Genomic DNA, 26,367 nt, shown 5'->3' on the forward strand with positions numbered 1-26,367 from the left:
CCCTAACATAAAATTAAATAAAATTTCTGGCTAAGTTTTCAATTTTTATCACTCTTGTACATATTTTCTTTTATTTTTAAGACTATCAAAATTTTGCATTTACAGAATTTAACTCATTGAAAAACATTGAGAATATTTATTTTTAAGGTTTGTATGGTATTTTAAAATAGTTTAGATAAAATGATATCTACCTTATCAGCAATTTAGCCATATACTATAGTATATTTAGCCATATACTATAGTAGTTATTAATTAAGGTATTTATGACATCAAAGAAAAAAATACCATGTCCTTAAGTGGGTACTGCTGTAAGGTTAGGGAAAAAGCATGAAGTTTACATTCTTATTCTATTATTTATAACTTTGATATCTCAGGCAATAATTTTTATTTATTTATTTATTTGTTTCAAGAAAATATGAGAGTACAAACATTTTGGTTGCATTTTATAACTTTGCCTCTACCTTGCAAGGGTTAGAGGCATGCCCTTCCCCTCCATGATGCTCTCCACATCCCTCAGATGTGGGTCTACCCTCCCCAACCCCTGAATCCCTGGTGAGCACCACCACCATTTGAGCACCATAGTGTTAATCAGTCAGTACCAATTTGATGGCGAGCACATGGGGAGTCCATTTTCCTGATCTTGTCACCTCACTTTGGATAATAGGCTTAAGCTCAATCCAGGATAATATAAGCGGTGCTAGCTTGCTGTTGTTTCCTAGAATTGAATAATATTCCATTGTGAACATACACCAAATTTTAATAATTGATGGACACTTGGGTTGTTTCCACGTCCTTGTAAAATATGAACATATAAAGTAATAGTTTTTTTAAATTCCAGAAAGTCATATATGTTATTTATGTTATATTTGTTTCGTAAATTTGTTTTGTTTTTAGGATCAAAGAGTCAAGAATCCTGTCTTCTCAAAAGTTTTTTTTTTTCACTTTCCCAGTTAACTTTGTATTCTGTACAATACAGACCAGTATTCTGGGCTGGCAGTGCTCATTAGCCAGGTGTCCTGCTGAAGGCCATGTGTGTACATGCCGGACGTGCCACACACCAGGTATGGGCGTGGGACATCCTGAATGGGGTGGCTAAGGTTCTACGGGATAAGACTAGGAGGAAGACATGTGGCTTCTGAATTTAAATGAAGGTATGACTATGGAAAAGCTGCAAGCTCAGCTAAGAGTTTCTAAATACTTTCATAGTTAGAGAGCAGCTAATGGTCAAATACTTAGTCAGAAGGGCCAATTCTATGAAAAATGCACAACGCCTTTCTCATGAACATTTACCTTTGCAATGCATGATCATGTCTTGTTTCATAGTTCACTACAAAAAGACTAAATAAAAAGAGGTGGAAAATGGGGTTTGGGAGGGAAGAGCATGTAACCCAGAGAAGCACGATGGGTTTTAAAGAAAATCCACTGATCATGTCACTCTTTCTTATGAAGCAATGGCCATTATGGTTGAACTTGTTCATGCTTCTCTTTGAATTTTGATTCCTGCTTTCTTTCCTTTTCTGCTGCTTATGCATGAAAGCTGACCGAGCCTGCTGGTAAGACACTATTTACAAAACAACTGCCTGCCTTCACTATATCTACAAAAACGCTTGTATTATTTCAGTAAAGGTGGGGTGGAAGTGAACGGCTTTCTTTTTTTCCTAATTATTTTCTTTCCCCTCTCCCTTGAGGTCACTACTGGCTGTGCTGCATCTGTGTCACAGCGTGGTGATATTGGCAACACCTGGGGGGTAAGGCAGGGCTTAGGAGAAACAACAGTGTGACTCTAAGAACTCATAGTGACTTTGTCTCTGATAGTTAAATTCTGAAATTTGTACTTAAAAGATCAAAGCAGAGATATTACTTTAAAGAACTAGGTCTCAACTGAGATTGATTTTGTCCCTAGAAAATACTGTGCAATTCTGGAGCTTTTTTTTTTTTTTCCTTTTGTCTGTGGAGATATTTTTGATTGTCTTACCTGTTTTTTTCTGTTCTTCCTTCCCAAATCCCTTCTCTTTTCCTACCCTAACTCACCCCAAGCCAACCCTGTTTTTATTTAGTCTTACTTCAGTGAACTGTGTCGAAACCATGAGACAAAATAGGACCATGCGTTGCAAAGCAGACATGAAGAGGAGCCACAGGCGAGGATGTGTGCCGCTGGCACCGTGGCGGCAGAGGCCAGTGGTGCTGCCGGACCCCCATGCTGCCGACAGCCCCGCCCCCACGGCAGAGACTTGTCCACACTCAGTGTCAGGAGCGCCAGGTCCAAAAACCCTGCTTTGAGGGAAGAACTGGCTTTCAAGCTAGTGAATCTTGACGCTAAAGGATTGAAGGTAGTAATATATCATTTAGATTTGATTGAAATAATGAAATGTAGAAAAAAATTTTAAAGACAAAGTTTGGCAATACTTATCTAAGCACTGTTCATGGGAACCTTTATTCATTCAACAAATATTTATTGAATGCCTGCTGTGAGCCAGACTATATTCTGGGTGTTCAACATGAGTTATGAGGCTTTTTCTGTCTCTTTCCTTATTAAGGTGATGGACCCCTAGGACCATTAGACGTGATGTCATCAAACAATCATAAAATTAACTGCCCCCGCCTCCCATTCTGAGTCTATGCTCACCAAGCTCTTCTGAAAGTTTTGTTTCCAGGAAACATGAGTCCAAAAAGAATGCACCATTTAGGCCAATGTCCCCATTCAACTGATATTTACATTTCTCTGTGTGATGTAATCCATTAGCACTACTTTCTTATAGGTTTGTTTTGCATAAATTCAAATTCTGAGTTTTATCACTCTGGGATATTGGTGAGATTCAGTTTCCGGTCCCATATGGTTGAGTGCCAGAGACACTCGATAGAGAGCAATTTACTGAGGCACATGTGACATTGTGGGTTCTCAATGAGTGGCCACCCAATTTTTTCTATGCTCCTACTCTTTTTCAGTATGTACTTTAAGTAAACTTCTAACAGAAAATTATTGTTTTTAAGGGGAAAAGAAAATAGATTAAAACATTAAATTTCTCAGCTCTTACTACCTTTTTTTTTTTTGAGACAGGGTCTTGCTCTGTCACCCTGGGTAGAGTGCAGTAGCATCATCGTAGCTCACAGCAACCTCAAACTCCTGAGCTCCAGCAGTCCTCCTGTCTCAGGCTACTAAGTAGATAGAACTATAGGTATGTACCACCAAGCCTGGCTAATTTTTCTGTTTTTTGTAGAGATGGGGTCTTTCTCTTGTTCAGACTGGTCTTGAACTCCTGACCTCAAGCAATCCTCCTGCCTCAGCCTCCCAGAATGCTAGAATTACAGGCATGAACCACTGTACCTGGCCCTTACTACCTTCTGTTGTTAACATTATTTTTTGTTGTTGTTTGAGATTTTTATTGCATGTTGCAATCATGACTTCAATAATTTTTTATGTAAAACGATACTACCCAGATCAAAATAATGCCCTTTTTATTTAACTCCTGCAACATTTATTGTTGGAATATTTTCTTTTGGACTTCATCCCATTCTGACTTTTGCTGCTATTCAAATTTATATTTGAATATGTATTCCAGTTATAGTCCAAGTGAAATGTAAGCTCCGAGAGTGTGTAAACCAGACTCTGTAACTTCTCGTAAACGTCCAGGACCTTGCATGGTATGGGGTAGCCCCTTGGTACGCAGTGCTATTGCTGCTGTTTACTCAGCATCTACCAGGCCTCGAGTGCTTTGTTTATTATTTATTAGATTTATTATGTGTTTTAGAGATCTGCATTTAAGTGAAATGTCCCAGGGTAGATTTCGCAAAATGCTATTATTTAATATAAGGTGAATACGACTCTAAATCTCTATCTCACAATCTGTGGCTGCCCAGTTTTTTTCTTTCCCATCTCCAGATATCCCTATGGACCTCAGAGTTACCTATTTAGCCTAATGAAATTGTCCCAAGTCTTCATCTCCAAAAAATCACGAGAGTTTGCTAAATGGCATCATTCTGAGCTGCTGTTATTGCAAATGTTGATGTTCTGGGTGTCACTTCTGAAACCGAGGCGAGTCTGGGCAGAGCAGAGCAAACGTCCTTTCACTGCAACGGCTGCCAGTCCACACAGCGGTTCCCCAGAGGGCTGTGTCAAGGTGCGAAGTCATTAGCCGTGCTCCGTGCTCAGAGTCAGACCTGCCTTACTAGTTTATCACAAACAGGAATATAGTCTCATCCCCAAAAGCACTACTAAGTGAGACTCCAACACTCAGACAAGGTAAGTCTAACAGTTCGCAGGATGTCACCTAAGGTCTTGATCCTCTGGCCAGTGCACCAGAGGCAGAGGGATTTACTGCATCTCCTACCACTGCCAGAAACCGAGGAATTGGTCTTCCTAGCTGCTTTTGTCCCAGTGCATTGCTTTAGGAGGAGCCTAACTTGATTCTTACTTTTCCTTTGGAAAATGTCTGAAAAGAGAAGGTTTATTGATGGTCACCTCTGAGATTTAACCAATTTGTTGGAGTGCCGTTCACTGACGTGTCTCACGTGCTATTAGACAAGAGGAGGGTAGCAACTGGAAGTACTAAGCGAAGAGCTACAAAACCCATCCTGGCTTATTTTAATGCAGCTATTAATAAGCCTTGGTTTTAAAAGAGAAGTCTGAAACAAATCCAAAAGTGGATAGGACATCAGGACAATAGGCACAAACCAGGAACAGGCAGGGAAACCAGGATGTGAACTCATTCTAAGGAGAAGGGTGTTGGTCATATGCAATGAAGAGAAAGGAGGTCAATATTGCGGAAATGTGTGTTTTTTAAAAAATCCAGTTTGTCTGGATAAATGCTGAAATGTGCTGTGTGATGGGTGGAGCAGCATGAGGCAAGATCATAAAGGGGGAGATGAGCCGGATAGTGTCAGGGCTTCTAGGCCATGGCAAGGGTTTTGGATTTTATTCTAGGTATAATGGAAAGTCACTGGAGGGTTTTCACCACAGGAACAACATGATATGATTTACATTTTTAAAAGCCAACTCTTGCTTTTGTATGGAATATAGAATTTTTGGTATGAGAATGAGGGATAAGCAAAAAGTAGGAGATTTCAGTAGCTGAAGTGAAAGACTATGATGGCTTAGACTTAGACCGTGATAAAGAGTGGAAAGAAATGGTTAGATTTAGGATGATTTTTAAGATAAGACTGCTGATGGGATTAATTTAGGATATGAGGGAAAAAAGGTAAATATTAGATTTCTGGCTTGAGCAACTGGGTGACCTGTAGTGGCATTTGCTGACAAGGGGAAGATGGTGGAAGAACATATATGGGGAAAAGCAATAGCTCTGTTTTGGACATATGAAAATAGAAATGGATGCCTTTTTAAACAAAATCCAAGGGAGAAGCCAGAGCTGGAAATATAGACTTTTGAGGATGAATTATGACAGTTGTATCTAAAGATGTGAATGAACAATTAGTTCGTCAAGACGAGTACCAAGACAACATGGTGCCGTGAGGAGACGTAGAATAACTGAGTGCTGCTGAGGGTCTACGGTAAGCGCAAAGTAGTGACATTGGCTTAGACTTGCTAGAGGGTGTTGGTCATCTTGATTAGCTCAGTTTCTGTGGAATGGTGGGGACAAAGAGTTAGATCAGATTGTTGGGAGAATAGGAAATGAGGAAAAGGAGAGAATGACTTTAGATGTGACATTAGATGTTTTGCTGAGAAAGGAAGCAGAAATGAGGCTGTAGCTGCAAAGGGGGTGTGAACGAAGAAACCAACCTCCCTCCCTCCCTCCTTCCCTCCCTCCCTCCCTCCCTCCCTCCCTCCCTCCCTCCCTCTCTTCCTTCCTCCCTCCCTCCCTCCCTCCCTCCCTCCCTCCCTCCCTCCCTCCCTCCCTCCCTCCCTTCCTTCCTTCCTTCCTTCCTTCCTTCCTTCCTTCCTTCCTTCCTTCCTGTATAATTATCCAGTTGAGAGATTAAAGGTTATTGAAAAAGTCATAGGGGTTGTGATCCGGAGCACAAGTGGAGAATCTTGTAGAAGCAGGAACAGCTGATCTATTTGAAGAAGAGGAGGAAATGTAAAATTTACATATAGGAAATGTATATTTGATGGTAGGAAAATGAAGAAGTTCCCATCTCATTCTTTCTACTTGCCCGGTGAAGTATGAAACAGGTTATTAGCATATAGTGAGTGGGATGGTCAGGGGTGTTGTAGATTTGAGAAGGAAGAAAAAATTGTAAAATAGTAACTTGGATGGTGAGGAAAGTACAGTGCCATGTCCCCCAGTGTTGGTTGCCCATTAGCGATTTGAGTTCATGAATGCAAAAATGGAATTGTTAGCTTGGTTGTATGTTTTTCTTTCTTTTTCTTTTTTGATAATTTCCTGTGTATTTACATTTACTGAGATATCTTTCTTTCTTTTTTTTGAGACAGAGTCTCACTCTGTTGCTGTGGCATCAGCCTAGCTCACAGCAACCTCAAACTCCTGGGCTCAAGTTGCCCTCCTGCCTTAGCTGGGATGACAGGTGTACACCACCACTCCTGGCAAATTTTTTTTTTTTTTTTAGTTTTAGTAGAGACAGGGTCTCACTCTTGCTCAGGCTGGTCTTGAACTCCCGAGTTCAAGCGATCCTCCTGCTTCTGCCTCCCAGAGTGCTAGGATTATAACCATGAGCCACTGTGTTGGGCCCTATGTTTTTCTTCATTCATCTGCTTTTGAATTAGATGCAAAGTATGCAGAATGCTGTATTTAAACAGGGTCAGCAATTTGTTGAGTACTGCAGAGAGAGGTGTAAAAGAGCAGTGGCATGCAAAAGGGTGGGCAGTGAGAGTGGTCTGCCACAGGAGAGAAGTATTTTAGGATTGACATTTTAAAAATTGCCAGCACATGGTGAGAATATAAAGCAGATGGACTTTTGGTTGGCTTCCTTACTGTTGTTAAATTCTCTTTAGGAATGCACTGTTGCTGCATGCCCCTGGGAAGACAATCCCACTGCGACCCAACCTCGGCCACTGCAGGGGGTTAAAGATATTTGCAAACGAAAGAAAGAAAGGAGGATTGTATTGATTAACCATGGAATCCAATCCATAAATCATTCAAACAAGTCAGGAGGAAAAAACCAAAGAAACCCATTAAAAAGTGGGCAAAAGACATCAAGAGACGTTTTTCAAAAGAAGATAGACAAATGGCCAACAAACATATGAAAAAATGCTCAACATCTCTAATCATCAGGGAAATGCAAATCAAAACCACAATGAGATACCACCTTACCCCTGTCAAAATTGCCATTATTGAAAAGTCAAAAAACAATTGATGCAGGCATGGATGTAGAGAGCAAGGAACACTTACACGCTGTTGATGGGAGTGCGAGTTAGTACAACCTCTATGGAAAACAGTATGGTGATTCCTCAAAGAAATAAATGTAGACCTACCATTCAATCCAACAAAGAATTGCAATTGTGGAATCAACCTAAGTGCCCTTCAATTCACAAATGGATGAAGAAAATGTGGTATATGTACACACACACCTTCCCACACCCTGGAGGACTGCTCAGCTGTGAAAAGAAATGTTGTCTTGCAGCAACACGGATGGAACTGGAGACCACTACCCTGGGTGAAATGTCTCAGGGATGGAAAGCCGCACACCACACGCTCTCGCCAGTCACTGAGAGCTCACTGACGGGAACACACAGGCGCAAAGAGATGGAAGATTATTAGAAACAAGAAGGGGGAAAGTGGGAGAGGGTGAGGGGCAAAAATTTACCTGTGGAGCACAGTGAACACCATTCTGGTGAGAGGCACACTGAAAGCCCTATTTAAGCATTCATTATACAAGGTATCTGTATAGCAAAAACATTTGTAATCCTTTAATATTTGGAAAACAAAAAACAAAAAAACAAAGGGGGAAAAACCCAAAGAGATGAACAAACCTATCCTAAAAAGCCGTTTCTGAATTTAAAAAATTTGAATCCTTTCTCATCACGTATACTCTATACTTACAATCCTATCTAAGAAATACTACCACCACTGTACAAAGAGGGAATAAAGGAGGTTCACAGATGTACAAACTGCCCAGGTTCAGTTGGTGAGTAATAGGCATGGCTTGAAAGCCAAAGCTAGAAACTCTTCATTTGAGAATTTTGTACTTTTTTTCTCTGCTAAGTTACCTACTATCTCTAAAATCCTTTAGTTTTTCTGGCCCCCTAAAAGTCAAAAGCTATTGCAGAAGAATTTGTGATTACCATCAGGATTGTTGCTTCAACATGATAATGTGAGACTGGTAAATACAGTTTGTTTATATAAATACACAATAGGAGATTTTATCTCTTTAATATGTGATCCAGAAAAGATAATTATGAAAAGCTAATGATGAGCATTACTCAAGGTTTCCATGTGTTCTTTTTTTCCTAATGCTTGATAAATTCACTATTCTTTTTAACTGTGTTGGACTTTTATTTATTATGGAATAATAAGATATGGAAACATGTATGAAGAACAATATGGACACACATGTAACTACCACCCAGCTCAAGAAATAAAACAGTGCACATACGATTGTTGCCCTGTTGCCCATTCCATTTCTTTTCCCCTAAGGGGAAACTATTCTCTTGATGATGGTGTTTAGCATGTACATATATCATGTAGCATCTGCGAAACTCCACTGTATACTTGTGAAAGAATGAATGTGGAAAAACAAATAATACCTTAGTAGTAGTATGAAATCATTTTGATCTTGTAGATCCCACGAAAGAAGGGTCGCAGGGAGACTCCAGAGTTCCCCAGATCACATGTGTATCCTAGAACCATTGCTCCAAGATATATAATAGAAATGAAATTTTGTGGTTGTATGGTAAATACATTTTTTGCATACTCCCAAACTGTTTTCCAAAGTGTTTGGATCAACTTAAACTCCTATTTGAAGAGGAGGAGGAAATGTAGAATTTACATGTAGGAAATGTATATTTGATGGTGGGAAAATGAGGAAGTTCCCATCTCATTCTTTCTACTTGCCCGGTGAAGTATGAAACGGGTTATTTGGATATATTCGTTGGAGTTCCCAGTTCCCTACATTTTCACAGGCACTTGGTATTATCAGTCTTTTTAATCTCCCCCAAATCTTATAGGTTTTAAATGGTGTCTCATTGTAGTTTTCATTTTCATTTCCATGATTATTGGCAATGTTGAACATCTTTTTATACATTTATCAGTTTAGGTTTTTGTTTATGTGAATGGTCTTTTTCTCTGGTCCTTTTCTCATTTCCCATTTCGTTGTTTGTCTTTTTTTTTTTAAAGCTGTATTGAGATATAATTGACAAATAAAATTTATATATTTTTAAGATGCACAACTTGATGTTTTGATATGCGTATTCCTTGTGAGATGTTCACTGCAATTAAGCAAATTAACATATCCATCACTTCACATAGTTACCTTTGTAAAAAATTTTGTGGTAAGAACACTTAAGATATACCTCCTTAGCAAATGTCAAGTATATTATACAGTATTCTTAACTATAGTTACCATGCTGCACATTAGATACTCAGAACTTATTCATCTTGCATAAGGATCTTTTTGTAATCCTAGCACTCTGGGAGACCAAGGCGGGTGGATTGTATGAGCTCAGGAGTTCGAGACCAGCCTGAGCAAGAGTGAGACCCTGTCACTATAAAAAAAAAAGAAAGAAATTAGCTGGACAACCAAAAATATATATATGAAAAATGTGCCAGACTTGGTAGCACATGCCTGGAGTTCCAGCTACTCGGGAGGCTGAGGCAGGAGGATTGCCTGAGCCCAGGAGTTTGAGGTTGCTGTGAGCTAAGCTGACACCACTGCACTCTAGCCCAGGCAACAGAGTGAGACTCCGTCTCAAAAAAAAAAAAAAAAAAGAAAAAAAAGATAAAGATCTTTTATGTGTGTGCGTCTACATTATTTACTGACTAGTTTTCTTTGCTCCTCTGATCCAAAATGCTAGCTTTGTTTAGTTTTTAAGAGGGGGTGTGTGTGTGTATGCATGCATTTCTAGGATTTAAAAATAAGTTCATTAATTCATTTCTCTATTCTAAGAGCAATATCATATTCTCTTAATTCCTATAACTTTAAATAAGGCATATATGTTAAGCAAATCCAATATCTTTTTCTTTTATTTTACAAAATTGTCTTGACTGTGATCTTCCATATAAATCTAAAAATCAATTTGTGAAGATCCATGGGAAATCTTTTTGGGCTATTGATTGGAATAGCATTGGATTTATAGACTATTTGGAGAAAATATCGTATTTATGAACATGGTATATTTACTTGAAGTCTTCTTTTATGTTCCTTGATGAATGGTACATCTCTATAGATCTTGGAAGTTTTCTGTCATCCCTTTTGATTAGAATGTAATTCCATGAGATCTTTGTATAGTTGCCTTCTGTGTTAGTTTTCTAAGGCTATTGCTGTAACAAATTACTATGAATTATGTGATTTAAAACATTTTTTCAGAGTGGTGGAACCCAGAAGTATGAAATCAGTGTGTCAGCAGAAAAAAAAATAAATCAAAAGAAAATTAGAACATGTGGAGTAAAGGAAAAACAAAAGGTGTTGGTGGTGTCCTACTCTGGGGGGACTCGTTCTCTCCTCTGCCAGGTCCTGGTGGCCGTCCTCGCCTGTGTCCACGTCACTCCTGCTGAGTCTCTGCCTTTACATCACCTACTCCTCTATGTGTTTGACTTCTTTCTGTCTCAACTATTTCTGTCTTTCTGCTTTTTACATTATAATTTTTTTTCCATTTGTTAGATTTAGGGCCTACCTGGATAATCCAGGATGGCCCCCTCATCTCAAGATCTTAACTTAATCACATCTACAAAGGCTCTTTTAGCAAATAAGGTCACATTCACAGCTTCTGGGGACCAGAACGTGGACATATCCTTTTGTGGAGAGGCACTGTTTACTTTTCTACACCTTATGTATTCAGATCCCAACTCAAATGTCACTTCCTCAAATGACATTCTGTCTTATTTTCTTCACACCCTTACATCTGAAGTCATCTTAATAATTTTTAATGTCTTATTATCTCCCTTCCCATTAAAAATGTAAACTCATCAAAGGTAGGGGCTTTGTTGTATTCATTGCTATTATCCAGGTTGATACTCTGATCACACACAGTGGTAAAGCTTTTTCATGGCTGGTGTCTATTGATCTGGCATCCATTCTAAGTTGTCCACATAATGCCATTGAAGTTGCTATTAACAGATCATCTAGCTCCTACGATGGTTCTGGCATATAGTGAACTCTCAATAAATAATGTTGTGCAAACTAAGAGATGACATTGATGAATACAGATAGGAGTGGAGAGTTAATGCAGAGGCCAGATTTTGGAGAGATTTCTATGTCATGATATGGAGTTTGGACTTTATCCTGAAAAAAATTCATTTCAGAGTTGCAAGTGGAGAAAGAATATAAGATCTGCATTTAAAACATTTGAAATTTAAACTGAATTATCCTTAGATATTTTAGACCCTCTGCCAGGTTCTTTCTTTTATAAGGACACTTGTTATTAGATCTGCCCTTTTGTTGGTTGAGGTAGATGAATACTAATAAAGTATAAAACCAAACCTTTATCTTGTTTATTTCTCAAGAAGCACTCCCATCATTTCATGTGATTTTGTGTGTGTATGTGCACATGCATTTGACTATGTGAAGATTTTGGACTAAATATCTTGAAATAGATTGGTTGAGATTATTTTTGTTGTAAATAGTAGAAAATGACTCTGGCTAATTTAAGGGAAAGAAAAGTACTATCATCTATTGGATTTATACTGAGGCACATCTTATAATCCAAGGAACAAATGATCAGTTAAATGATGAGGGTCAAGAACTAGGGCAGCTCCCAAGCTTAGTTCCAAGAGTTCATGGACATTGTCTATAGCATACGGTCATTATTGTGACTCGATGCCAATGACCTTAGTCTTCAGGTCTCTCAATTCTAAATTTCAGAAATGTTTTAGGGTGAAGTTTCTCTTAAATCTGTTTCTACCTGATTTTTGTCTTTTTGTAAATATAGAAGCTGAGGATATTTCCAAATATATATTGTTCCTTTGCTCTCTTAGTAATAGGACCTCTGATTTTTAGCTGAGTATCTGAACGTACAGAATAAAGACTCTACTCTCAAACCTCTCTTGCCCTAGATATGGCCATATGACTAAGTTCTGGCCAATGAAATGTAAGCAGAAAGGCAGTTGGCTTTCAGGAGCTTTCATCAATCAATAGCTCTGATTTAGACACTTCCTGGAATGTAGATATGAAGGCTGGAAATCTAGGGTCATTTTGGACCATAAGGATAATGGTCACATCTCAGGGATGGCAGAGTGATGACCTGAAGGGTTAATGAAGACTTTGTGTGGTAGAACTACCATACCTGCCTTGAACTTTACCTGTGGGCTTTTATGTGTGAGAGAAGTGTGTGTGTGTGTGTGTGTGTGTGTGCTCCCTCTGTCAGAACCACTAGCAAGTGCCATGCATATTCCTGACCATGGAGACTGAGATAATAAGCGTTTGTTGTTTTAAGTGGCTATGCTTTAGTGTAGCTTTTTACATACATAGCAACCAATAACCAAAACACTTTGAACAGAAAGGATAATTTGAGTTGATTTTTGAAAGACTTACAGAGGAATTTATTTTTATTTTTTCAGTAAAGAAGTTGAGGAAGGCATTCTAAGCATAGTAGATGGAATGTATAAATTCACAGAAAAGTCCTGATGTAATTAAAAAATAATTTTCAAAAATCTAGCAAGTTAATGAGATCTAAGAATACTGTACAATGTGGGGAGTTGCATGAATTGAGATTAAAGCTTATGAAAGGTCTTTACAAAGCTGAGAAGCTTAGATTTTGCCTCGAAGACCATGCGGACACAATAGGTTTTTAATCAGGGTATGGTATGTTGATATCTGGATTGGAGAACAATGAATCTTGCATTATAGCCTGAATGGGTAGGTGGTAAGGAGATTGAAAACAATGCGTTCATGTGAGAGGTGATGAGTTGGATCTATTATTCTTGTAACAGAAATGGAGGAGAGGTGTAATTCAAGATATTTTTGAGATTAAATCCATATTGAAGCCTGAGAATCAAATTATGCAATTGCATCAAATAAAATTGGTTAAATATTTCTGACAAATGTTGATACTGTACAACATGCCATAGGCATATATTAATTTATTTTAATGAATGAGCAAAACTATATGAAGAAAGAAAATTTATGGCTGGGATACAGAGCATTGTATTTAGACAGTAATATTAAATTCTACATTTGCATTAATACTTGATGAAGCCATGAACAAGAGTCTTTCAGAATAGTTTCTCCAGTACTGTTCAGTATTGTGAGACGTTCTGTTACCCAGAATGTGACTGTCAAATGAGAAAGTTGGAACAACTTGTTCTTTCCTGAGATAACAGAGGTGTGAAGGAGGATGCTCGGGAAACATTGGTTCAATCTCAGTCAGGAACATGAGACTCTTCTGCTGAATATTTCATTTGTATTTGTTCCCTCAGGAGTCCACCTTTAAAAAACCTTACAGAAAAGAAATGTGTTTTCCTTCATTTCAGGAATTCTAAATGGGGGAGGGTGGGAGCAGAGCAGGATCACAAAGGCCTCTACAACCTGCACCCTACTCTCCACACACCACTAAGCCCTAAGACTCCTGAGGGCCATATCAAAAGGGGCAGAGACATAAGGTAGTTTGAAATCTCTCCCTTGGGGATTCTATTGTGCCAACTCTCACCTTCTACTGTCTCCCCACTCCATCCTGCAAAATCATTGTTCTATTGCTAATAATTAAGAACACAACTCTTTTGTATTGAAAAGGGTGTGCAGTTAAAATCAATAGGAATTTATGTTGGGGAAAGGTGCTGTGTTTGAAAATGTAGTCTTATATTCCTCTGAATATATGTGTCATAGATTTTCATTGGACCTAAGAGCTATTTTAAATAGAGTTTATGTTAATATTTCTTTAGGAATAGTGACGACTATGGGCAAGTACATGTGTTTTTGGTTGTCCTGGGAGACCTAAGTGTGTGTTTCCATTAAAACTACTTCAGCTTCACTGAGGCAGTGCAGAGCTGAATGACTTGGATTCTGAACATACTATTAATGGGTTTTTCAGCTAAGTGAGATATATTAGTAATTACCTCACGTGTTTGCATTTATAGACTTAGTGCAGTAGTTTTAGATGCCAGCTGGAGTTATGCTTACATTTTTTCTTGTTCTATTAATTGTAGTTGATAAGATTCTGCCTTCTGCAAAGCCCTTCTTGGCACTGAGTGCTATTGCTCTTAATGTGCAAATCTAAGATATTTTACTTTATCACATATGTAATTTTTTAATGCAAAGAAGCTGATTTCTGATACTTCTTGTATATACTTCCCTTAAATGAACAAATGGCATTTAGACCTCTTGAATATTGCTGATGGAGAAAAAGAAGAAACATTTAATCAGTTCTCGTTTCTATTATGTTCACGGATTTAAATGCTAATCTGTGACATGCAGCTATTTTTTAAGACCCGAATCTTTTACACTATGCCTTCTATAAGTCAATGAGGAAGAAAGGAGGAAGTCTGAAGGTCTGTATTAGTCAGGCTAGGCTAGACGATGCATCAGGAACAAACCAGCCCAGAAATCGCAGTGTTAATAAAATATAAAAGCCACCAGCAGCATACGTGGCAGGTGTCCAGGCAGCTTACTCTAAGCAGTTATTCAAGGATCCATCTTGACTCTGTCATCTTAAAACTAGTTTTCCACATTCATTAAGGCAGAGCCTGAAAATCAGTGTAGTGTTCCCCTGGGGCTCTTCACTGCCTCAGCCTGGAAGTGACACATTACTTCTATTCCTAATTTTTTTTGGATCAGAATGGGTAATATGGTCCATCTGTCTCCAGTGAAACTAGAATTGTGATAGTGCAAGTCTGTGTGTGCCACAGTTGCTATGTCATTATGACTGAGATAAGGGAACAAAAAAAGGAAGTATTTGAGTTTTATTTTGTTAGTATGTTTTTAAAAAAAAATATGATGGGGCCAGGCACGGTGGCTCACACCTATAATCCTAGCACTTTGGGAGGCTGAGGTGGGAGGATCACTTGAGACCAGGAGTTCAAGACTAGCCTGAGCAACATAGTGAGACTCCAACTCTACAAAAAAATTTTGTAGAAACTTAGCCAAGCTTGGTGGTGCATGCCTGTAGTCCCAGTTGCTCGGGAGGCTGAGGAAGGAGAATAGTTTGAGCCCAGGAGTTTGAGGTTGATGTGAGCTATGGTGATGCCACTGTACTCTAGCCTGGGCAACAGAGTGAGACCTTGTCTCAAAAAATAAAAATAAATAAACAAAATAAAATAAAAGTATGGCGGGAGCACATAAACACAAATAATGAGAATAATGAATGCTACCTGCTTAAAGGTACTGGTTGCTTCTGTGACCTTTAATTTTTCTTAGTTCTCACATCTGCTGGAATCTTTAATATGCTTTTGATTTCTGGTTGTCATGCATCTGCATAATCAATATTTATAAAATGACATGTACGTCTGAACTGTGATACTATATTTGTGATACTGTGTCCAAAAGGTAGCACAGCACTCATTAGCATATCATTTTCAGAAAACTTTATCCTAAAGAGTAAAAAGGTTTTCTAATCTGGTGGAAAGGGGTAAATTTTTCAAAGTTGCAAGAAGTAAAAGGTAAATTACTGAGATTTAAAGAATAAAGATTAAATAATTGGTTTCTTCCCCCATATAGGAATGATTTTTCTCATTTTTTGAATGAAAATATAGTGTGTACATGTAGAAAACCAGAAATATGGAGGAAAATATAATTCTATTTTCCATAGATAACCATTTGTATTACACAGGATATTTTGACTGCTCTAGCAACTAACTCCCAAATCTCAATAGCCTAATTTAGTAAATGTTTATTTATTGCTTACACAAACACTCTTTACCCTTTTTTAGATGCTTTTCTAGGCAGCTCTCTCCCAAGGCTCAGGGATCTCGGCTTTCTTCCCATTTTGTGATGTTATAATCTTCTATTGTGGTCTCCAAAGTCATCATGGAAAGTGAAGAGAGTGTGGAAAAAACACAATGATTATTTAAACTCTTTGGCTTGGAAATGATATGTATCGTTTCCATTCACATTAAGTGGGCCCAAACACAGCTCCACTTAGAGGAAAGGCGGCTTGGAAATTAGACAGTCACTTCTCAGCAACAACTTTCCACTACAGAAAGAGAATGTGGACATTTGGAGCTTAGCCTGCTGTCTGTGCCATGCCACTGTGGGTAGGTATCTTTCCAGACTGCTGTCTCCAGGCTCCAACACACACCCTTTCAACAAAAATGGTGTCATATTATAATACAAAACATACTAAACATTCAATTTGCAAGCCCATTTTAAGAAGTGAAACGTGCCTTATCACATTTGATATTCTGTTAAAAATTTGCATAAGAAAACCAAAAGGAAACGGAAAGATTTGTTTTACTAGGTAGGTAAAAAAGAATGAAAAAAAAGTAAAAGTAGCCCTTATTTCATTTATATAAAGTATGCTGAAAGAGTAGGAAATCAGGAAGTCAATTGTGGATCTAAGAAACCACAATTCCAATTTCAATTTTTAATTTTATTTAGTCTGATATTTCTGCTTAATTTTAGCCTAGTTATAGAACTTAAAGTTATGTTGCTGGAATGCTGGTGGGATGATCAATACACACAGCTATCATTAAGGAAGGAGAAAAGAATCTTAAGCTTTCTGTACCAAATTGGCAATATCTTCCTGTGTGAATCTCAGCAGATTGACATACTCTTATTTCCTGGTCTATGTAGCTGGCATTTGGTAACATTTAATAACACTTTAATAGTAATTTTTAAGTAATCTTTTTTTTTGGAATAATTTTAGATTTATGGAAAGTTTTCAAAGAAAACAGAGAGTTCCTTTTAATTAGCATCACCTAATGTTAACATCTTACATAACCACAGCATATATGTCAAAACTAAGAAATAATTAACATTAGTGAGGTGTTATTAACTGAACTACATACTGTATTTGGATTTTGCCAGGTTTTTCGCTAATATTCTTTTTTGATCAGTATCCAACCCAGCATACCCCATTGCATTTAATCATCATGCTGCCTTAGTGTGCTCCAGTCTGTGGTGACTATTTAGTCTTTTCTTGCTGCTCATGACACTGGGACTTTTAAAGAGTTCTGGTTAGGCATTTTGTAGAATGCTCCTCATTCTGACTTTGATGTTTTCTAACGGTTCCACTAGGGTTATGGATTTTTGCAAAGAATGCCCACGGTGAGGCCTTCTTCTCATTACATCGTGTCAAGGGGCACAGGTCATTAACATGACCTTCTCTAGTGATTTTAACCTTGATCATTTGGTTAAGGTTGTACTTGCTAGGCTTCATTGGTATGTTTTCTCCATATTAAATAATAATTGTAATGTTTACCCATGCTGATTGGAGCCTCCTGAGTATGTTGTTTGATGAATTTTTTATTTTTAATTTTTTAATAATTTTTTGCCAGGAATACTGTGTTGAGATGTTTGATGATTTATATTTACATTCAGTTATCATGGGTACATATCTGTGGCTACAAATCCTCTCTGTGAGATTGAACATGCCTGCTTCCTCCTCAAAGATACATATGTGTTACTTCAACATTCCTTTAAGGGGAAATAAAATGTGACTCTTCTTGCATGGTTTATGAATATTGGTGTCAATATTTGATACAGATGCCTGCTCAGGAACCTCTAGCTAGAAAATGGCATGGGAGCATGGGGAAGGGAGCATGTCACATAGTTGGAAATACTTTGAGTTGGTAAATTACACTGATGCTACTGATTCTAAACATTGAGACCTGGGCCAGCAGTCTAAATACTGTCCAAATGTAGCATCTATGGCAAACAGCTGCTACATAGTAATTAATTGAGCATTTAGATCACCTAAAATTAGAAAGCTCTGTGACTTTTCCTATAGCTAGTATTTGACATGGTGGTGTTGCATGGTGTTATGAGGGATCTTGTAACCAAAGTGAAAATTTCCAAATCAAGGGAAGGCCTGCCAGTTTGGGTGAGCCAAGAAACCAATGCATGAAGATAAAATTAGCAATGCCTTAAAAGTCATCCTATCTTTCTACCCTGTGAGGAAAATCACTACTCTTTTCTCTTAGTATTTTTTTCCCACATAAGGAAGCTGATTTGTGATTTGATTCTTACTTATCTACAAGTTAACATATAATCATAAGAACAAGCACAAAAAACGATTATTTGTAGATAACAAGTATCCTTCCATTTGACTTTCATTTAGGAAATTTTGTCCTTTTTCTGCTAGCATAAATAATGGTTTCTTTTATAAGAAGAAATAATTTATTGAGGTGTTTTGTGTTTATAAGAGTAATTATCACCTTTTCTTTCTGCAATCTGAGATATAATTTGCTATTTGGAAAGATGGTTTTGCTGGGTTTTCAGTGATTTCTGGTTCAGCACCCAAATGATATTATCATTGCAATTGGTTTAGAATTTCTCTTCTTGGAGAACATGCTGTCACTATCATATTGTGCTACTGTAAAAACAGATTAAACCCTGACCTTATTCACTGCCGTAGTGATATCTCTTCTGATCAGATGGTAGCTTCTCATAGTATGTTGGGAAAAGCAAAGTCTCAGTGCCTAGGGTTAATCTCAGCTATGTTTACCCCAAACCACTGTACCTCTGGTCTCCCAATGTTACAGCATTTCATTTTATATTTGCAATCTCAGTCATTACTCCCAAGGCCTGTGCACAATGCTCTAGTGGCTTAGTCAGACACAGAATGCCTACGGCCAGCTGCTTCCCATGAGAGTCTAGGCCCTTTCATTGAGTCTATCACAGTTCAAACTCCTAAATTCCTCATGAATAGTACTTCAGTTATGAGACATGTGTTAATAATGTTGAATATAAAAATGTAAAATATAGTTGGGGTCTTAAGCTCTCCACATTCTAAGGGATGTGGTGTTGGGGTGACTCTTATCAAGTTCTAAACTTTGTTAAGACCATGATATTGATTTAGACTTTCTATTCTATTTATTCTATTTTCCAAATTTAATTTCTTTAGAGAATTTCTTCATTTTGCTGTATTTTCTAAAAAATACAGTCTCTGTAGTCATTGGACTATAGACAAAGCAAAACTTTCTCCCATTTTCTTCATTACACTCAGATATTACACTGTCCGTATCCAATTTGAAACACTGTAAGCAAAATATGCTCATCTGAATTCTAGACAATGTGGTACAGAAGGTTTTGTGCCTGGCAATTTTATCTGAAGACAGGGAGGAAAAGAAGCCCCTATGGATCTTTAGTAAATTGTCCTTATGTCAGTGTGCTCATAAAATTGTGGAATAAATTTCTTTTAAGAGCTGTGAAAATGCAATGTATGGTATTATCTTTGAGTTACAACTCAATCGCCTAGAGAATCTTTGGAATTGAATACACTATACATATTTGTATACATATTATATAATGGACTGAAGTATAAAAGACACACTACAGAGAAGTTCTCAAGGACTGTCTCAGAAATCGATCTAAGGAAAAACAGAAAAAGAGATTGTTGGGGGTGGGAGACTGCCTCCTTTCTAATCAAATTGTCAAGTGTTTAAAGATACAGAACAAGGAAGATGAGAGGCAGTGAAGGGCCCCTCTATGGCCTATAACTTCCAACAGGGTCACAGAACAATGGTAATTCTGCTGGAGTGGGTCAGAGAAGGTTCTCTGCCTGGCTCCAAGTTTCATTGTCAGCAGCAGTGAAATCAAGCCTAGGGAGGGAAATGAATGACAGATGCTTCCAGCGAAGTCCTTGATGAGGATGGAAGTGAAGACAATGTGGAAGCTATGAGACTCGAAATCTGATGCACCACTCCACAGTTTGGAATGTGGTCCTCCTGTGGTGGACTAATGACAACTGTTTAGTTGAATTGATTTGACAGTCACAGATTAAGAGTTCTGCTTGCTTACATACTTAATTTTTGATAAACACACCCTGAGATATTTGGCCTAATATCACCATCTTAATCCAAGTTTGTGGTATTGGGGATTTTTTGATATTCTCAATAACTAAAAAAGAGTGATTATGGCAAGTGGTACTATTCAATACAATCAATAATAGGGGAATTTAAGAGGAGTGTGCAGATAGAGGTTCTTTAGGTTATTTTGTATTAACAGCTTTAAGGAATTGTTGGATTGACTCCTTCTACGTATAGGAAAGTAAAGGATATCAACCAGCCCACTGTGACTTTAACAGAAAAGTATTGTTCCCAGGGGTGAATGAGCAAATTCAAAATATGATAAGGAAGGAATAGAGATGATAGATTATTTTAGTGGGGGAATGAAGAAATTGTTAGCATTATTAAAAAAGCATAATAAAAATATTATCAATCTTTACAGTATATCACATAAGAAGAATTCTGAGTCATGAAAATGACTATCTTCAAAACTTATTCTCCTATTATCCCACTGCCATCCCTAAAAGATGCAGACAGTGATCTTTTAAAAGCATAAGGGAGGCCAGGAGTGGGGGCTCATGGTTGTCATCCCAGCACTCTGGGAGGCCAAGGCAGGAGAATCACTTGAGCTCAGGAGTTTGAGACCAGCTTAAGCAAGAGTGAGACCCCATCTCTACTAAAAATAGAAAAAATTAGCTGGGTGTTGTGGTACTGTGCCTGCAGCCCCAGCTATTCAGGAGGCAGAGGCAAGAGGATTGCTTGGGCCCAGGAGTTTGAGGTTGCCCTGAGCTAGGCTGACTCCATGGCACTCTAGCCTGGGTGACACAGTGAGACTCTGTCTTAAAAAAAACCAAAAAAGCATAAGTGATCACAAAACTAAATATTGGGATTTAACAATGAAATGCTTTGAGGTATCTCCATATTACTTTCCATAGAGGCAATATATGTAACCAAAGTGTTAGTACCCCTGTAATATTCTGAAATGAAATAGCCAAACAAACAAACAAAAAAACCCAAAAAACATAAAACAAAAACAAACGAAATGCTGCAAAAACTTTAGAGAGGCCAGTAGATACTGTAGAAGTAGTCTCCTTTAAAGGTCCTGACTTGTATATTGTAAACAATGTTTATGCTCGGTGAACTTTGTGGCTTTTTCTAAGCCCCTTTTTTCTAAAAATGATAGGGTTCTGACATCATGTAGAGTATGTGTAACAAAAACACTGGGGCAAAGAATCAAAACAATTTAGACAAATAACATCTTTGAGACAATCTGATAATGCTTGTGTCAAGAATTATGGAAGAAAAAAAAGAAGGAAATGGGTTCATTTGTGACTTCCCACAACTTCATAAATCTGCTGACAATTGCCATACTTGGAAAGCCATGTGAAAAGAGATACGTAGGTCAGAGGAAGGAAGAACAGAGGGTGTCTCTGACAGTTACTTCTGGTAAGAGCTTTGGAAAATCTGCTCATCAGAACCCTAGATGATGTGATGCAGAAGGTTTTGTGCCTGGCGACGTTACCTACAGACAAGGAAGAAAAGAAGCCCCTGCTAGATCTTTGATAAATTGTCCTTATGTCCATGTGCTTACAAAATTGTGGAACAGATTTCTTTTACCAGTTGTGAAAATGTATTGCATGGTACTATTTTAGAGTTACAACTCAGTCACCTCAGAAATTTGGATATGCGAATACAGTGCACACATTTCCTTCCTATTTTTGTGGTTGGCTGGGTGACTCGTTTTCAGGCCAGCATCCAAGCCAGAGTGAGGGCGGGCCGCTCGCTATTTGACACGGGCTCGCCAGGACCGGAGAGAACTGGATTTGAGTCTTGGCAGTCACTTGCTGGCTGAGGAATCTCGGGGAAGTCCCTCACCTTTTGCGGACCTCAGCCGTCAGACCACGATAACCACGCGAGAGCACGGCGTATGAGAGAAACACTGGCGTAAACAACGGCGCCGCCTGCTCGTTTCCGGTTGGGTGGTGGCTGCGCAGCAAAGGCTCTTGCGACACCTGTAGGAGGCGGAGCCGGAAGTCTTGCCCGGAACCGGCGCGAGCGCCGGAAGTCCTTGGAAATGGAGCTGCAGACCGGCTTGAAGATCTGCGATCCTCAGGACAGACTGCTCTGGCACCGTCAGGCTTTAGCCCACCCGCCGCCCCAAGTTCTCCGCGTGTGTCCAGGGACCAACAGCACTGCGACGAGGCCAAGGCTGTGGACATCCCGCACATGGACACTCAGGTGCTGAAGAAACTCAGCAAAAATAAGAAGCTGGCTAAGAAGTATGATGCCTTTTTGGCCTCGGAGTCTCTTATCAAGCAGATCCCACGAATGCCCGGCCCAGGCCGACACAAGGAAACAAGGCCGGCCAGTTTCCTTTCCCGCTTACACACATGCAAACATGGTGGCCAAAGTTGATGAGGTGAGTCCACAATCGAGTTCCAGATGAAGAAGGTTCTATGTCTGGCTGTGGTCGTTGGGTATGAGAAGATGACAGACGATGAGCTGGTGGTAGAGCATCCGCCTGGTTGTTAACTTTTTGGTGTTCTTGCTCAAGAAGAATTGGCAGAACATCGTTATGGCTTTATACATCAAGAGCACGATGGGCAAGCCCCAGCACCTGTACTAAGGCACATTCTAATAAATCCTAATGCTGCCAAAAAAGAGAATGATGCCAGGATTTTGGCTTGAGCAATTGGGAAGGTGGAGTTGCCATCTACAGAGGCAACGGTTTGGGGATAGGGGGATAAGTGTTTGGGGCTGGTGGCTCAGTCTTGGTCATATTAGATGTAAGATACCTTTTGGACATCCAAATGAAAATGTTGAGTAGGCAGTTGGATATAAAAATCTGGAAAGAGGTTGGGAGGAAGATAAAAATTGGGGAGTTAACAGCATGTAGATAGCAATCAATGTCATCATTAAGAGATTAGGTGTAGATAGAAAAGAGGCATTCTGAGGCTAAGAGGTTGAAGAGCAGAGCAGGAATCTATAAGGAAGTGGCAGGGACAAAATTTGGAGTGGATTTAATACAGAGTGAGATGTAAAAGGGAAACGAGATGGTGAATGTTTTAGAAATTTGCTACAGAGGGAGCAAAGAAATAGGGGTATAGCTGGCAGAAAAATGGGCAAACTACTTTTTTTTTTTTTTTTTTTAGGCAATGAAAAATAACAGTGTTGATGTGCAGATGTCCAACGGTTTTTGCATGCAGGCAGTATGGCTCCAGAAAGTGTACTTTTAACTCTATAATATACAGTTCCAATAGATATGATACATATCCAGTATGAAAGGAAGGATTGATGATAGAGAAGAGAGAGTGGAAAAATGCTGGGAATAGTCCTTGGGCAGCCATAGAGGAAGATCTAGTTTACCTCTGCTCAGAATACAGACATTTCCAGGTCATAACTGCAGAGAAAGAAGGAAATATGGGCACAGAGTTAGGTGGATTGGTGTGGTAGGAGACATTCTCTTCTAAGTGAAGCAGGAAGTAAGGTCATCAGGTAAGAGTGAGGGTAGGAAGGAGCTGTTAGAAGTTTGAGGAGGGAGAATGGTAGTAGGAGAGTAGAAAAGTGAATAATGAAGGAATAATGATACAGTATCACTGGGCATCTCTAATGGCCCACTCTGGGTAGTGATTAGAACATACAAGAGTTAGTTTTTTTATTTTATCTAAACCTTTCAGCCTTCCAGATTATCTAAAGAGGTTTTAAATAATTAACACATAAGTGTTGAAACCATTATTTTCTACTGAGACTAAATTTCTATCATCTTTATCACCTGAGTTAAGGTGCAGGTTTTATCTATAGCATAGTTGGAAATATAGTTTGAGCTCGTGCATTCCAGCTGGAATCAAAGACTAATAAATAATTCAAAATGTATGTAAACAGTCTCCATTTGGATAGGAATTAAACATTTCAAACTCAACACACCAAAAACAATTCTCGAATATGTTCCCTTTTCTTCCCAGCCTCCTTGCCACCACTCTTATCCTGTTCCTTTTTGAATATCCTCAGTATCAGCAAGTGTCACCATCATTTATCTAGTTGCTTTAGCAAAAAGACCAGTCAATACACATCCAAACTATTTCTCAAAGGCTGTTTATTCCTTTCCTTCTCACTTATATTACTGTAACTCAAGCCACTTTCACTTCTCACATAGATTATTATCATAACCTTCTAACTGATCTCTAGTCACGTCTCTGCTATCACCAAACCTCAGTGGGTCTGTTTGCACATGTGCTATGGAAAGCCAAACACTAAAGCACTGGGTCTTTGGAGCAAGCATGGTTTATTGCCAGGCAGCTGTGCAAGGAGACGAGTCAGGTTCAAATCTGTCTTCCCAGAAGGGCCTTGCAGCTGTTGATTTAAGGAAGAGAACTTAAGGGTGGACTACTGGGGATGGACAGGGACTGGCTGTAGGGAATGGGGGTGGAATGTATGTGCTGTTGCCCCTACCAGCTTCTTCATAGGCGACATTCAAAAAATGGCAGCATTAGCATGATCTGAAGGTAGAGTTTTCAGTCCTTTGACATCAAAAGGTCACACGTTGGGCAGGCAAGTCTCTTATGCACAGACTCCCTGTTGGTTCCAATTAGTCTAGGCCTGTCAGCCAATTTTGTTGCAAATAGGAAGAATTGTAACAAACTGTTTTCTTCTCCACTGTCCTGTAAAACAAGCTCAAGAAATATTGCTAGTTAACAAATTCTCTAACCCAACCCTGTGGAGAATGGTTTTACTACTATAAAACACAAATGAGCCAGAGTGGCCTATATCGCCTGTTTGATATTTTCTAATGGTTTTCCATTGTGCTTAGAATAAAATCTATACTTTGCCTACCTGGCTGTGTCTGAGCTTGCTTTTCTGCTTGTCTAACTTCAGCCTGTCCCACCTTGCTCACTAGATTTCAACCATAAAGGTCACATTTCTTTCCTTTCAGTACTTTGTACAAGTTACACACTTTCCTGTCCCAAGGCCTTTGTACACACTACTTTTTCTTTTGCCTGAATCCTAATCTCTTTGCTCTTTGTATAGCTAGTTTCTTCTAATTGTCTTCTAAAGACAATTTTTTTTTAAAGCTCAAATGCCATTTCCTCAAAGAGGACTTTTCTGATCATTTTATTTAAAGCACCCTCATCTTATCTTTAAGGTATTCTCTATCATATTATTTAACTTTCCTTCACAGCACTTAGCAGATTCTCAGTTTATCTTATTTATAATTTTATTCTCTGTCTTTTCCTGTTCCTACTAGAAATAATCTGCTAAGGACAGGAATCTGTCTGTCTCTTAGTCTCTGTGTTGACGCTAAAACGGTGCACAAGGGGGTCACTTAGAAAAGGATATGAAATGCTGATTGAAAAATGGAAGCAAAAATATGGATGTTTTTGTGTCTTTCAAATTTGTTATTCGATTTACCTCAGGAAACTATCTTGCTGAGTTGTGTATAAGTATTGAATGATTTTGTTGAACTGTGTATCATAGAGTTAAAAGCATGCTCTCCAGACTGGCACTGTAAGTTTGGGCAATTTACTTAACCTCTCTGAGCAATTTCCAAACCTGTAGAACAGAACTAATAATAATATTGCATACATATAGTGTTTTTCTAATGATTAAATGAGTTAGTTTAGTGTAGTGCGTGGCATAGTAAGGACTCAGTAAATATTACCTAATATTAATTTTTTATTTATACATAATTCATACTACTTCCTATCCATAGAATCAAAAGGAAAGATTAAAAAGTGATTTAAATACATTTTAAATATATTTTGAATATACCTCATTTTAGGAAATGAGCTAAATTATTTTAAAAGTTTGCTTTGATGGAACTAATATATTCATGCAAGAAGATTACTGGCTCAACAAAATATTAGCAAGTCAAATCCAACAATGTATAATCAAATTATATATCATGACCTAGTAAGATTTATCTTAGGTATACAAAGCTGGTTCACCATCCAAAAATCAATTTATATAATTCATCACATCAATGTCTTAAGAAGAAAAGGTGCATAATCATAACAATAGCTGCAGAAAAAGCACTTGACAAAATCCAACAGCCATTCATGGTAAAAACTCTTAGTTAAACTGAGGAATAGAATATTAAGGAATATCTATCCTTATTTTGATAGATAAAGAATATCTACGGGAAAAGCCTACAGCTATTAATAACATCATACTTAATATTGAGAAACTAATTTTCCCACTAAGATCAGGAACAAGGCAAGGATGTCCCCTCTAATCACTCCTTTCAACAGCATACTAGAAGTTCTAGCTAATGAAATAAGACAAAAAAATAAATTAAAAGGCATACTGATGAGAAGAAAGAAATCAAACCGTCATTGTTCCAAGATGACATGATTGTTTTTGTAGAAAATTCAAAATAATCAATAAAATCCCTGCTAGAACTAATAAATGATTATAGCATGATTTC

General features: G+C 38.3%; 1 pseudogene; it reads left to right on the forward strand.

Moving 5' to 3' along the window:
- The first annotated feature begins 2,144 nt into the window (after positions 1–2,144).
- Positions 2,145–24,691, forward strand: LOC105875413 (large ribosomal subunit protein uL1 pseudogene; annotated as a pseudogene).
- The last annotated feature ends 1,676 nt before the right edge of the window (positions 24,692–26,367 follow it).

The sequence above is a fragment of the Microcebus murinus genome, chromosome 23 (assembly GCF_040939455.1).
Source record: "Microcebus murinus isolate Inina chromosome 23, M.murinus_Inina_mat1.0, whole genome shotgun sequence".
NCBI classification, from domain to species: Eukaryota; Metazoa; Chordata; class Mammalia; order Primates; family Cheirogaleidae; genus Microcebus; species Microcebus murinus.